Source organism: Molothrus aeneus, chromosome 3, assembly GCF_037042795.1.
Source record: "Molothrus aeneus isolate 106 chromosome 3, BPBGC_Maene_1.0, whole genome shotgun sequence".
NCBI lineage: Eukaryota > Metazoa > Chordata > Aves > Passeriformes > Icteridae > Molothrus > Molothrus aeneus.
In genome coordinates, this window is record NC_089648.1 from 87,545,646 (window position 1) to 87,558,504 (window position 12,859).

Here is a 12,859-nt window from a genome sequence, read left to right on the forward strand (position 1 = left end):
GTGTTTTTCAACTTGCTTCATATAATTTTGCCTAAACATTGTGCAATTAAAATGTATATCCACAGTAACTGAAAGCAGTTTTTAAATTATCAACACAACAAAAACTTTTGGACAAAATACCACTAAATAATGAAAAATAAATTAAAATAGTGTGTAGTGTAGGGTAAAAACAAATATCACATGTGCCATAATGCAAAGTAATCTGAGATCATCAAGTAGAATGTGTGCATCATTTTTTTTCTCCATTTCTGTTTGTATTTAACTTCAGAGTCAGATTGAAGTTTTCAGCTGAGTCCTATGATCTAAAATCCTCTTTAGTAGTATGCATAAGTAGGACAAAGAATTGTATTTTTTAGCTTCAATAGTAAAGACTGAAGCAGGCAAATGAATACTGTAACTCTAGAGGAAAGACTGACATAGGAATTACTGGAATGGTATTGACATTCAGAGATTTCCTTTTTAGCAGAATGGTAGCAACAGCACTATAAATTTAAAAAAAAAAAAAAACTTGGAAAAAGTCAGGTTTTTTACATCTTTTTTTGCTATCTTCATCACTAATGCAAGATTTAGTCACATAAAAATTGATGTGCACTACTTCATTTTGCATTTACAACAAAAAGCACATTCTTGAATCCACATTTCTAACAAAAATCCATCTGTAAATTTCATCTGGGCAGAAAAACCTACAATACCTTTAAATTAAAATGCTACTGTCATATTGTGAAGCAGAATACATCTTACTTTTGTTATGTTTAGGACTCACAGTGTTGCTTAAGCAATATTCTGTGAAACAGAACAGTGTTCTTTTTCATAACAAGAATGCCATTTGCATCATCAACCATTCCATGCTAGCCTTAATTATTTCTTTCCCCAATTTATAACACATTCACCTCCAAAGCAGATGTTTGTATACCAGGATGAGAAGAGATTTGTTTCACATCTACATCTGGGAGTTTTAAGGTCTATGTGTCAGCTCATAGAATTATCAGAGAATCAAAAAGTTGCTTAGGTTTGGAAATAATTTTAGAATCATTGAGTTCAGCCATTAACCCAACACTGCCAAGTCTATCACTAAAACATGTCTCTAAGCATCACAATTACTTGACAGCACAAGAACTAGAATTTTCTTAGGAAAATTCATAATTTTCTCATCTTTCTGATTGCAAATAATCACTTCTATAAGTGTTAGTGTGGTCCTAGTACAACAGGGTGCTAGTTTTAGCTGGGATGGAGTTAATTGTTTTCATCACAGCTTGTATGGTGCTGTGTTTTGGAATTGTGGTGTAAACAGTGTTGATAAGACACCCATGTTTTATTATTTTATTCCTGATCATTGTCAAATCCTTCTCTGTTTCTCTCAGTGGTAGACGGGGGGAGGGCAAGAAGTTGGGACACAGCTGGGACAGCCAACCACAAAATGATCAACATACTAATAAAAGCTGAGGAAGGAGGAAACAGGGTGACATTCAGGTTTATAGCATTTGTCTTCCCAAGGAACAGCTGTATGTGATGGAGCCTTGCTTTGCTGCAAATGGCAGAACACCTGCTTTCCAAGGGGAAGTGCTGAGTTGATTCCTTATTTTGCCTTGCTTGCATGCACAGCTTTGCTTTACCTATTAAACTGTCTTTATCTCAACTCCCAAGTTTTCTCACCTCTGTGCTTTGTTTCTCTCTTCCATCCCACGGTGGGGAAGTCAGTGAGTGTGGGGCTGAACTGCATACCAGGGTTAACTCACAACAAACAGATCCAATCTGCATGAGAGACTGCAAAGGATAAAAAATAGACATGGACAGCATTAGTCAAACCTCCTACTTTAGGCACTTAAATTAGGCAATGCCTAATTTAATTTATAATCTTTTAGAGAGAATTAAGCTGCCTGAGCTGCATTTTTCCTGGAGTAATTGGAGGGATCCAGGTGTCCACATCACCCTCAGGGAAGCGTTTGCTCTATTTTAGGTACAGACTTGCTTTTCCAGTGTGGTGAAGGAAACTTTGGTGTTTTCTAGGCAGGGCAGCACATGCACATGTTGAAATGGTAACCACTGAATTTTGGCCAGTAGGAAACATCAGGCACAGAGGAATAGCTGCAAAGTTCCTGGCCAAGTTTGAGAAGCCTTCAGAGTATTGGACCTACTCTTCTCATTTATGAGGAGAGAATCCTAAATGCCAGACCTAATTCTGACAGTGCATCACTGTATAGCCAGGAATTTGAGAGATAAGGAATCAAAAACAATGCATAAAATATTTCATTAGTTCTATAGCAATACATTAGTGTTACAGTTCTGACTTTTCTTGACCTTTATGTATTGCAGATTCTAGTGCAGTGAGATTCTTTAAGATCTATAGTTTTCCAGAAGGTCAACAGGTAAACTGACTTTTGGACTTAAAACTATTGTGTTTGAGGTTTTTTGGTTTGGGTTTTGGTTTGTGGTATTTTGGGTTGGTGGTTTGTTTGTTTGGGGTTTTTTTGGTAAAGCTTTTTTGTTCCTTTTCTGCTCATGTAGAATTTCAGCTAAAATTTTTTACGTGTTTTGCACCATGTCAAGGAACATCATTTGACACAATGCCTCAATTTTTATAAATCAGATTTGTTATTCTGAGCTCAAGGAGAGCACTAACAAAGATTGGAGGTAATATGAGTTTTTATAATTCCCTTATAGTGGGTCTTTTGAGAAATATGAGCAAAGGGGAACAGGTCACCATGGGGTGCCAGAAGACCCAGCGCAGGCAGGAGAGACAGCATTGCAGCCACAGAGGCAGTAGGACTGCTCCAGTGCTTGACAGCCAGGAAGGGGAGCTTTAACTTTCTTTCACAATTGGTCCCAGAGAGACTTTGGCTCTTCAGCCTCATTAGCATCCATTTCCTGCTCCTTCCCATAGTGTTGTCACCACATATGTTCATGAGACAACGAACTTGTGTTCCCACTGTAAACACAGCGGTGTTTACCCATGTTACATCTGGACCTGATGTAGTGACCACTCTATTTAAGTTGCCAGAACTTTTCTGTTACAAAAGTATGTACAACTGTTTCTAAAAGGACAGAGATCTCCATGTCCTGTAGCAAGAATTTGGAGTTTAGCAGCGGTATAGCCTGGAGTCAGGAACATGTCCTCTGTTGTCTCAGTGAATATCACTTTAATTTCTGAAATGTTGAGAAATGTGATTTTCTAGCTGTGTTTTACTCTTTATGTTTGCCAGAGACTAACAGCTAAGCAGTTTAATATTCCAGTTGCTCTGAGCAGATTTTTCTCTTGCATGTTACTCCAGCATGGGAAACAATACTGAACCTACATCTGGAGCCCACATAACTCAATTCCTGCCACTGCTCTACAACAAACACTCTCAAAGAGTAAAACCTAGTGAGACACTAAAGTGGAGTTCTGGAATGAAAATAAAACTTCATGCTTTTGGGCTTCAGACAATCTCTTAAGTATCAGGGTTTCGGATGAGACCTCCTTAATAGAGAAATAATCCAACATCTGCCTACTGTAGGGGGATTTTGCACCTTTATGTGAAACATCTGGTGCTGGCTACCATCACGGACAGGATTCTCTGCTTCAGAGATTACACATTTGATGCATATGTTTTTTATAGTATGGATAGAAAGTTCATAGGATGCTAATTCAGAAAATGCGAGTTCTAAAGGAATTTGGTTGTACCTGTAGACTATTTTATTTCTACTAAAACAATTATTTCCAGAAAGAGATCATTCAGGTAATGTGTATAAGATGCTAATGATGAACATATGAAAATATAACCACACTTGCATGCTTGCCTTGAGATTGACTGTATCCAGACATCAAATAAAACATGTTTCCTATCCCAGTTTATCGAAAGAGAATAGAAATGTGGTTAGAGAAAGGTAGTCAGAAAAACTTATTGACAAAAGAATATTATTGACAAAAGAATATAAAATATAGCCAGCCCTGTTCCTTTTAGACAGAAAAAGCTAGGAAAATATGGTAGACAGGGTACAGGATCTCTTGCTGTTCTCTGTTTATCTGTGACAAGGAGTTAACATTGAAATTATGAAGAAGTGCATGCATTGTTAAAAGCATTTTAAGAAAAATAAGGAAAATTTTTGTTTGCCATAGTTAGATATCTGAACAAATCATTGCTATGGCATTTGACCAGTGATATGGTACAAAGGGAGTTCATTCAGCCATTCTTAGAGGGAAGAGAGGTCAAAGCCAGCTCTGGTAGCAGAGGAGTAGGTGGGGATCTCTGAAGCTGGAGGTAAAATTCTAACCAGGGCTTAAATTTCTACTTCAAGGGATAAATTTGATGTAGACTTCACCCAGAAAACAATTGTATGGAAAAAGCAAAAATAGCTGAAGTGTACTTTCTGCTGAAAAATGTGCAGCAATCAGCTAAATTAATGAGCACTGCCTGATGAGTAATTCACCACCATTATTCTCATTAATCCTGTAGTCTGTCCAGACAGATTTAGGATCGTTCTGTAGAAACGTAAATCTCCTGTTAAGGGCAGTAATTGTTGCATTATAATCAAAATGTGGTTTATCTGAAATGAACAGCCATGAATTATTGTGCAACTGGTGCAATATACAGACATGGAATGAAATAATTCATTAAAGAATTAAAGAAATGTAAAATTTTTATTGTCAGCGAGCCTTAAAGGTCTTTATGAACAACAGCAGTGATTTGGACTTTCCAAAGTATGAATCAAAGTGAGAGTGAATGAAGTCCACAATCAGTGAGATGCACAGTCAGGATTAACTGGGCATACCATAAGTGGCCTATTATTCTACATATTCCAACAAAACATAGAGACTTGAAAAAAAAGGTGTTTGAAAGAAATCTTTGTGAAAAAAATATAATATGCCTTGCTTAAATAGGTTGTGTTGCTAGACTGAGAGAAAAAGGGGAGGAAATACTGAAAATGTATTTCCTAGGAATAATATCTTAAACAGTGATTCTGTTTTTAAAAACAAACTGTACATTTTATTCCCATACCATTAAGAAAACAAGGGATTCCTTTGATTCCTAATACATCATCATGACAAATAAAAAATTATGACTTTTTAACCAAGGTTAAAATTGAATGTGCCACATTTTGCCTTAAAACTTCAAAACACGGATCTATAGCATGTCAGACAGAGCACTTCAAGCTCATTACAGCGTTCTTATTACAGTACATATTTAGACAATTCTTAACTTGTAGGGATTATCTTCTTTGCATAAGATATCTTGGAAGCTGAGAGCTCAGCAGACTTCCAAGAAGGACTACTGTCTATATGCATGAAAAGATAGCTACAAAAGAAAGTTTATAAATATAATAATTATTTACCCAGTTGACACTAGGTGGAATTAGAGACTTCTATGTAGAAGCATATTTAAATTACTGTGTGATTTCCTGCAGTAACCAATGGATTCCAGATCCTGAGAGGGGTTACTTCCTAGCTAGACCTTACAGCTGCTGTTAATTGTATCATAATATGGACAGAAAAGGTATCTTAATTCATACATCTGATGTAAACAAAACACATCATGTGCACCAATATGCAATATCATGTTTTTAATATGGATACTAATCAGGTCATCATTTTAAAGATTTGATTGCTCCCTTTTATGGTGCCATAAGTAAGCCCTTCCATCTGTAGCACTACAAAACATAAGACTATATATAATACCTGAATAGGCAATAAGCATGATAACAGGAACAACACTTGCTCAATTGTGATTTCACCTAGCAACACAGTGAGGGATGACGTCAGAGGTCAATAAAGTTGATGGATCTGTGGCTGTGATAAAGTCAACTTGCTCCTGAAAATGCTGCCTAGCAGTAAAGGATATCCAGGCAACAGGGGACACCTGACTTCATACGAGATATGAATCAAGACTTTGATAGTGATCATCTTTTGGGGGGGGCTGGGGTATAAGCAAGCAGGGTATCCTGTTCTTGGTGTCACTCAGTACTCTGCAGAAGGAAGAGAGCTCACTAGCAGCTGGTCATTGGACTGGTTCCCATTCTTAGCCATTACTGGTACACTGCTCTGTACAGCGACACACCCTCAAAGTCTATCATCCTGCCCTGTGCTGCCAAAATACAAGTGCAATGTAGAAGGAGTTGTCTTGGCCTCAGAATCAGGATTTGCCCCTAGGCAAAGGGAAAAAGGAGAAAAAGGGAGAAAAAGCACTTTTTTTCTCCTTGCAAAATAAGAAAACCTGAAATCCTGTGTAATACAAGGTAGTTGGCCTTTGTGCAGATGTGGCATCTAGGGTCTGGAGGAAGACAAGTTGCCACATGTTCACTTTTGCTCTACTCTTGCACTACCCCAACAATTATTCACAGAATAACAGAATCAATTCAGTTGGAAAAGACTTTTGAGATCATCAAGTCCAACCTATGACTGAACACCACCTTGTCAACTAGACTGTGACACTGAGTGCAACATCCAGTGTTTCCTTCAACACCTCCAGGGATGGTGACTCTGCACCTCCCTGGGCAGTCCATTACAATGCCCAATTATCCTTTCTGTGAGAAACTTCTTCCTAATGTCCAGCCTAAACCTCCCCTAGTGCAGCTTAAGACTGTGTTCTCCTGTCCTGTCACTGGTTGTCTGGGAGAAGAGACCTCAGCTGGCTACAGCCTCATTTCAGGCAGTTGTAGAGAGTGATAAGGTCTTCCCTGAGCCTCCTTTTCTGAACAACCCCAGCTCCCTCAGCTGCTCCTCACAGGACTTGTGCTGTAGACGCTTCATCAGCTGAGTTGCACTTTTTTGGACATACTACAGCAACTTAATATCCTTACTAAATTGAGGGGCCCAGAACTGGACACAATATTCAAGTTGTGGCCTTACCAGTGCCAAGTAGAGTGAAAGAATCACTTCCCTAGACCTGCTGGCCATTCTATTATTGATACAGACCAGTATGTCACTGGCCTTCCTGGCCACCTGGGCACACACTGGCTCATGTTCAGTCTGCCATCAATCAGTACCTCCAGATCCCTTTCTGCCTGTTGTGTAGCCACTCTGTCCACAGCCTGCAGTGCTGCAGGAGGTTGTTATGGCCAAAACGCAGCACAGCACTTGGTCTTGTTAGACCTCATACTATTGGATTTGGCCCATCTATCCAGCCTGTCCTGATCCCTCCCAGGGCCCTCCTACCCTCCAGCAGATTGACATTCCCCCCAGCTTGGTGTCATCTAAATATTTGCTAATAGTACTTGTAACAGATGCAAAGCTCACTTTTTTATGAAGCCCACTATACTGTCACCCCTATTTCCTTACTTATCCCTTCTCAAGAGCAGTCATATAATTTAACCCAGAATTTTCCTACATTAAACTTCTTCCACTACAAGGATCAAATATATCTTATGATAATATCTGTGAAACTCTTTGTCCCTGGGATTTTACACTGCTGTCTCTTCCTGCAGTATTTGAATATAGATATTCAAATAGAATATCTATATCTATATCTATATCTATATCTATATCTATATAATATATACTATATAATATATAATATATATTATATAATATATATTATATAATATATAATATATAATATATAATATATAATATATAATATATAATATATAATATATATAATATATATATTCTATATTCTTCATATAGAATCAGCAACAACAATTACTTTGGAAAAAAATAAACTCCCTTTGGACTAAAGTATGTTCTTGAGAGGCAAGATTATAGTTGTTAATTTTTGTTTAAATGGATATATTCTCAAATACTAACACTAGCAGCGGTGCTCTGACTGTGATGGATATGCACACGAAAGTGTTGGTCAGATGCAATATCTCTAGTAGTATTCATCAATATTTTTAGAAAAAAGCAGATGATCTCTTGGGCACATTAAGCCATCCTAGTCCATCAATTTCTAGCTACAGGGTTAAGACAGTTGACCTAGATGACAGATTCGTCTTTTTATGATTTTTATGAGCAAATGATAAGTCAGGGTAACAATTACTGTTTTGCAGCAGCAAGTTTCTTCACAGAAGGATTTTGTTAATGGAATAAGAAGTTTAATGTTATAAAAAAAGGAAAACTGTTTTGTCTAGTCTTACCAGATTAACGGGTAAAACAAACACATAACTTGGTTCCTCTGGAATACGATCCAGTAGATTTCCATGTGTTGCTGTTAATTTAATGCTTTGTATGTACTTTTACAGCTGGATTCATGAGCTGAAGCTGTTAAATTTAATTTCTAGCAAGCTAAATAGCTTACAGTCTAGTTTTATTATTATTCATACTTCTGAACCTTAAGCAATAAGACATTGCCTGTAGGGATGTTTTAAACCCACACATGACTAATCCGCCCCACGAGAGCATGAGCAAAGGAGTGGCAATATATCCACAGCTGATCCCCAGTGAAGTTTTCTCATTATTCCTGCAGTCAAAATAGTATAATTTTTAAAATTAGTGTAATAATAGAGAATAAAGCTTGGCGACTAACCTGATGAACTGTTTAAAAAATTTAGTAAAGCAAAACAAGACTGAAAGAGAAAGTGGACTGGAAGTCTTCTTGGTATCATTCTTCACCTTTGACAGACTCACCTGCTGTGAAAGTAGATAAAGGACATTTCCCACTGAGATGTAAACTTTTTAGACCCTGATCTACAAGTCACAGAGTGTGGAAACCAGTCTGAGATGGGCCTTACTCTCCAACTGGAATTTATTTCAAATCATTCTGGAATTCTGCAGACATTAATCTTAGTGATAAAGTATATTTTCTGAAACAAAGTACCAGTCTCCTATTAAAACAACAATTCTCTTTTATATTTAAAGTCTACGTAAATATTATTCAGCAAAATACCAGTTATGCTTTTTTTTTCATGAAAAATGACAGGCACACTGCAGTTGTGTTATTTGATGTATGAGTTATGCTTTAAATTACATCTTTCAATTTGACCCATTTTGTTTAGGGGAAAGCCTCTGTATGGATGAAACCTCCCTCATGTCAGATGAATGCTGCAGAGACTTGACACCCAAATTTGACAGCTCAGCAAAATTGACAGGCTCAGGTCTGTGATAATCCTGGTGTGGCCAATCAGAAGCAAAGTAGAGCAGGAAAGCAGTCCTAGGGATGGTTGCTTAGCATTTCTGCAATATATTTGTTTTTACCAAGGTGCAGCTGGTTGTGCCACATTGTAAACTGGCCTCTTACTGTAGAGCAAAAGCAACAAACCTGAAAACAGCAAGCCACCAAAACATGTGAACAGTATAAAATTGATACCTTGTCTGAAAAGTGTATGTTTAATATCAACATAATGAAACACAACTTTATGACTGTACTGCTTAAGGACTCTCTTTTGGGAGGTGCTGAGCACTCTTAACTTAAGACGCATAATATTTTATAATGAGGAGCTGTGCAAGGCAGAAAGAAAGACATTTCAATATGCCATCAGGTTTCATTAACCAAAATGACAGTGCTTGAGGGCATATATCCTATATACCAACTTTGTATGAAAGTTATTAAAGTCCATAAGTTCCTCAACACCTCCAGTGTCTGAGCAGATTCATTATTATTATTTTGTTCTATATAACAAGGCTGTTACACTAGAAAGTCATTAGCTGCTGTGTTTAATGTAAAATTTGGAAATCTAAATAAATGATGGGAAGGACACCTATTGATCCCAATTTTTTATAAGCATGTGAGTTAGAAGATGATGCATAATGCATACCAATAATGTATGTTAAGTTTAAAGGAATAGTTCCTTCTCAATATGTATGAAAATGAACTGGATTAGGATTTCTAATAATGTAATTTCTAGGGAGAAAATTTGCACATGTAAATGCATGCATATACACACACACCACGCACACACTTGGAAAATGTTAATATTGAGATGTGAGCTTGCACATCATTCACATATTTCTACCAACATTCAGATATTGATGTATCTACATTTACTATCTCTAAATTACACACAGGGTACTTGTTTACCCATGAAAGCAGCCCCAGACATAACCAGTGATCCATCCCTTACAAACACTTGCAAGGACCAGTTTCCCTTACAGCTTCTTTGCAATTAGTTTGGCAGTCACTCAGGTTCATAAGTATACGCCTGATATTTTTAAGCACCATAGTTTACAAGACATTTGTGTGAGGCTAACAGACAAAATTAGAGAGGATGCGTGCTTTGAATGGGATCGGCAGACATAGAGTACTGTGGGTACTGTGGCCTGTGCCTTTCTAGAATGGCTGTGCATCTGCCTTCGTTGCCTAACAAGTGGTTTAAGGCTAACAAAACAACAAGCAGTTCCAGGTCCTCTGAATTTTAATCTGTCTCATTTCCTGTCACAACTTCTGGTTTTATTTTCTAATGAACAAAAGAGAAAGGAAACAAAGGGCATCCATATACATTGCCCCATCTTACTTATTCAGCTGTGTATTTTGCATAATGAAGCAAGATCAAACAGCTTTTCTGATTGATCAGTCCTTTTGATTTAATGTTTCCCATGTGGCAATGGGAAGTGTCAAAATCTGTTATATAGTCTCATGAAATTTTGTTCTTCTCATTTTGAGAATCATCCCCAGTGTTTTTGTCCAGCCAGAATAAATTATTTTTTTTCTTTTGCAATTATATATTTTGGGCCTGACAACTTCCATATTCCACAGTGAGAATTTATTTTGTTGGGTACCAGCAGTGTCAAAAAACCCCAAAAACTTAATTTTCCAAATTAAAAAAGATAACCCATAAAAATATTAGACATATATTTTTATATTTTTCCTCTATTTATATTTTGAAGAGGTATTTTATTTTTATTGTTATTTTCACAACAAAGTACATCTAAAACACTGAATTTATCCATAACTCCAAAAGCCCAAATTTGAATTACAGCATAGCAGCAGGCAGTTCAGAAAACTGGCCTCTTTAAACATTTTAGAATGGCTGGAAATATCATCTGCCAAAAGCACATGGAACACCTCTTAAACAGATGCAGACCGGTGTGCTACAAAGGACACTGAATTCAAGTGCCCTTTAAAACAGTTATCCACCCTTAAATACAAGCTGACATGAAAGCCAAGAGACATTCATGAGACTGAAACACCACAGCTTGGACTTCCTCAAATGGTGTGCTGAAGAAAAGGCTGGACTGTAAAAATTCATGAGCTGAGCTTCCATTGACCTTTGCTCTGCCTTCTTAACTGTGAAGAGTGCAGTGCTTCAGGACTGTAGATAACCATAGTCATGCTTCAAGAAGAGATATTCCAGATTCAGGATACCTGCTAATGTGCATATAAGTACCAGAGAGGGGAAAAAAATAAAATCCTCAAAGGTTACACATTTCTACTAGCTAATTAAGCAAAATAAAGTGGTTTAGGAATATCACTTCTTTTTGATAACAGAATTTTAAATTATTTTTTTTCAAACTCCATACTAGTTCCTTTTTTGCAGTGGATATTCTCCTGTGTTGGTTTCACAGAAATATTACAGGAGGCTGAAGGATGGAAAACCACCCTCATTTTTGTAGTCCAGGTTCTTTTCTGTAGGTTGAAAGCAGTCATTTTTCCAGAACTCATATTGGAAGGAAAAGGACTAACATGCTCCATTTCTAACCCCTTCTCCTTTTCCTTCATTCCTTCTTTGCCCTTTTCTAGACACCAGTTGCAAGAAATTTCTGTATGGCCTCCTCAGGCTGTGGAATTATTGTATTTGCTACTGAGTTTCACCAGCAACAGCAGAAGCAAATCTGTTACCATGATCTCAAGGGAACTACCTAAGTTATGTCTTGAACTTTCAACATAACTAAAGATTTATAGAAAATCCAGAAAAAAATATCAAATCCTACTCTCTCCTAGCTTTATTGCTGATCTTACCAGGTGCAAGATGGAGTCTCATAGATGTATATAAACTTTTGTTGTGTATGTGAGAGACTTTTACAACTTAAAGTTTACCAATTCCTATGCGCACTGCAAATAAAAAGGCAATTATCTGGCGGCTTTTTGATTCAAAAATTTTGATCAATAATTTACTTTTTTTTTTTAACAACTGTTTCTCACAGCTCAGATTGTTAAGAACTGCACCAAATTCTTCCTGTGACTGTCGTTTTCCAGCTGTTGAGATTTGCACACTTCCCAGACCTGTGAATCTCTGCAAAGCACTTGTAAGCAAGGTGTGGGACCAGGAGGCCTTCAAGTCTTTCTACTGAAGAAAGACAGCAGAAAGGATAGCTGGTAAAATGATTAAGTCAGAATAGAAAAACTTTCTTGCCTTCAACAGGTAAGAAATACAAGTCAGAGAACAAAGGAGCCAAATGCTTCTCAGGAGAGTCACACAAGGGTTCAATTTCTCCCACTGACATGAAATGAAGGTAGGAGAGAATGTCAGAGTGGGAAATAGGTGATTAGCATTTCAGAAGAGCTAGGAAGCAAGAATCCCACTGGAAGGGACATGAGCCACAAATATGATCATTGCATTCATTTTTGAAGGACAAAGAAGAAATGTTGTGAGGTACTTCAGGGAATACACAAAAGAGAAAATACAAGTAACAAGTTGTAACTGGGAGAGAGGGAGAGATGTTTTCTCTACCAATGGGCTTTCAGTTTTCACCTAGGTGTGGATTTAGAGAGGATGTTTTCAAGGGTGGGGACAGTTCTTTATTTTGTAAGCAGGAAGGTCCTGAAATTTTAAGATTTTGAATTGTGGAATGTTACTAAGAGTGTCTTTCTGAAAAAGAATCCATTCATTATATGTATCTCATGTCAGAACATCAGTGAAACTGGGTTTACTTCCCTACTAAATTAGCAGAGGGAGATCTTTTTTGTCCTTTTTATCAGAAGGCAGAGCTTTTAAAACCTACATGGAATCCAGAGGGTTGCCTATACATTTTCTGTAAAAATATTGTGAAGAGAAGATGGAGATATTCTCT